The following is a 2,869-nucleotide window of genomic DNA, read 5'->3' as shown; positions in this document are numbered from 1 at the left end:
GTGGGCACCAGGGTGGGTGTGCACCAACCCTAGCCAGGGTAGGTCACGGGGTGGTTGTCGGGGTGGGCGTCAAGGAGCCAAGGTGGGTGGCAAGTAGCCAAGTTGCGTGCCAAGGTGGGTGTCGGGGTGGGTGCCAAGGATCCAAGGTGGGTGCCAAGGAACCAAGGTGGGTGTCTGGGTGGGTGCCGAGGTGGGAGCCAGGGTGGGTCCCAAGGTGAGTGCAAAGGTGGGTGCCAGGGTCAAGGTGAGTGCCAATGTGGGTTCCAAGGTGCCAGGGTCAGGGTGAGTGCCAATGTGGGTTCAAAGGTGCTAAGTTGGGTGCGAGGTTGGGTGCGAGGGTGGGTGGGTGCCAAGGTGTGCTAGGTGGAAGCCCGGGTGGGTCGGCATCCCATGGGTGTCGAGTTGGGTGCCTGATGGGTGCTTCTTGTCAAGTTTTAGTCGTCGGGACTCATTTCGAGCCTTAGAGGTCGTTTCTTGTCCGGTTGCCCTGTCTTCGACCTGGGAACCCAATTTTGGTCCTCGGGTCCCATTTTTTTTTGTCTCGCATCCCACTTTTGGCCTGTGGCCTTTTCGGGGTCGATTCTCGTTTTGGGCATCAGAGCATGTTTCTTCTCCTAAAACCCAATATTTGTTTATTAAGTCTCGGAACACATTTTTGTTCTCGTGGACCCATCATGGGTCTTGGAACGCATTTGTGGTCCTTGGGTCCCATTTTGCATCCCGAAACTTGTGTTTTGGTGCTTGATCCCTATTTTGGGTGCCCACCTTGCACCAAGTGCGCACCCGGGGCAAACCGAGCGCCTTGGTGCACCGGGGCAAGATCGAGCGTGCACCCGAGGCGCCCCGAACATGCACCAAGGTGCACTCGGCCCACATGTGAGCGCAGGTCGTTGCGCCCGAGGTGGTGTGTGGGCACCGCGTTGCAGACGGGACACTGCACGCACACGACGCCCCCTACAGGTGCACGCACGTAGGCCGGGCCGGGTGCACACCCGACGCCCTAGCAAGGTGCGCGCACCCGGGCAGGGCTCACACTTGGCGAACGGGGCGCACTTCGCGAGGGAGGGTGTGCACCTCGACGGGGGTGGGTGGCCGGGGTGGATTCGCACGTGGGTCGCGGTTTGCTAAGTACACACTGCGACAAGCTCATAACGGGTGCGATCATACCAGCGTTAGTGCACCGGATCCCATCAGAACTCCGCAGTTAAGCGCGCTTGGGCCGGAGTAGTACTGGGATGGGTGACCTCCCGGGAAGTCCCGGTGTTGCACCCTTTTTTAGTTTTTCGCCGGGCATCGCAATGCTATTTGAATAAACCTTTTGCCCGTTTGCGTTCTCGTCGGGGCCGGGCCGGGCCGGGGTGCGCTGCCCGCACTACCGCGCGCGCGGGGGCGACACCGAGCGCGCACCCGAGGCGCCCCGAGCACACAGGCCACGGTGCAACCCGGGCGTTGTGCGCGCACCCCGGTGCGCCCGAGGTGCTGCGCGCGCACCCAGGTGAAATCGGTGTGCACCTCGGCCAGTGCGCGCTCGGTCGAGTCGCGCACGTTGGCCAAGGTGCACGGTGATGTTTCTTACTCTAAGGTTCTGCACCAGACGCCCGGGACAGGTGAGCGAAGCTGGGCGGGGCCGGGTGCGCGGCCGGGGCAGGTGCACGCAGCTGGAGAGAGCTTTGGAGCACACTTCGGAGCGCACCAATGATGCGCTCCATTCAAAAGTTTCCTGAAAAGGCAAAAAAAGTTGAGATTATAGAATTTCCCACTTGAGAGATTGTAAAAAAAAAAAATTTAAAATGAAGGAAACGCGGGTGCCAAGGTGTGCGCAGCCCAGCCAAGGTGTGCGCACCAAGGCGCCCACCCTGGCGAAGGTGCACGCAAGGTGCGCACCCGAGGCAAACCGGACAATTAACCCAACTTTCGACTTCGCGCGCACCTTGGAGCGCACTTCGGAGCGCTCCTTGGTGCGCACCAATCTTGGGCACCTCGGAGTGCACCATGGCGCCCACCAAGGTGCGCACCCGGGGCAAACCGAGCTCCGACTTCGTGCGCACCTTGGAGCGCACGAAAGGTGCGCACCATGGCGCCCACCAAGGTGCGCAGCCCAGCCAAGGCGTGCGCATCAAGGTGCGCACCCTGGCGAAGGTGCGCACCCGGGGCAAACCGAGCTCCGACTTCGTGCGCACCTTGGAGCGCACAAAAGGTGCGCAACCCAGCCAAGGTGTGCGCACCCCGGTCAAACCGAGCTCCGAATCGTGCGCACCAGAGGTGCACGCCATCGTGCGCACCTTGGAGCACACTTCGGAGCCCTCCTTGGTGCGCGCCGATGTTGCGCACCTCGGAGCGCACCCGGGGAAAACAATGCAATTAACCCGACTTTCGACTTCGTGGGCACCTCGGAGCGCTCTCGGGTTCGCACCTCGGAGCACACCGAGGTGCGCACCTTTGATGCGCTGCCTTCACCAATTTCCAGAAAAGGCAAGAAAACATTGAGAAGGTGTGCGCACCGAGGTGCCCACCCTGGCGAAGGTGCACGCGAGGTGCGCACCCGGGGCAAACCGGGCTCCGACTTCGTGCACGCCGCACCTTGGAGCACACTTCGGAGCGCTCCTTGGTGCGCACCAGGGCGCGCAACCCAGCCGAGGTGCCCACCCCGGCGAAGGTGCATGCGAGGTGCGCACCCGGGGCAAACCGGGCTCCGACTTCGTGCACGCCATGGTGCCCACCGCGGCGAAGGTGCACGCGAGGTGCGCACCCGGGGCAAACCGGGCTCCGACTTCGTGCACGCCGCACCTTGGAGCACACTTCGGAGCGCTCCTTGGTGCGCACCATGGTGCCCACCAGGGCGCGCAACCCCGCCGAAGGTGCACGCGAG

At 62.9% G+C, this 2,869-nt stretch overlaps 1 non-coding gene across 1 annotated transcript; it reads left to right on the top strand.

The window, feature by feature from the left end:
• The first annotated feature begins 1,153 nt into the window (after positions 1-1,153).
• LOC131872560 (5S ribosomal RNA) lies at positions 1,154-1,272 on the top strand. Its single transcript, XR_009370699.1, has one exon. It is a non-coding gene; the product is annotated as a 5S ribosomal RNA (ribosomal RNA).
• Positions 1,273-2,869: the final 1,597 nt, after the last annotated feature.

Source organism: Cryptomeria japonica, unplaced genomic scaffold (genome assembly GCF_030272615.1).
Source record: "Cryptomeria japonica unplaced genomic scaffold, Sugi_1.0 HiC_scaffold_662, whole genome shotgun sequence".
Taxonomy (NCBI): Eukaryota; Viridiplantae; Streptophyta; class Pinopsida; order Cupressales; family Cupressaceae; genus Cryptomeria; species Cryptomeria japonica.
Note: the sequence above shows the minus strand (reverse complement) of the source record. Positions and strands in the feature narration are given on the sequence as shown.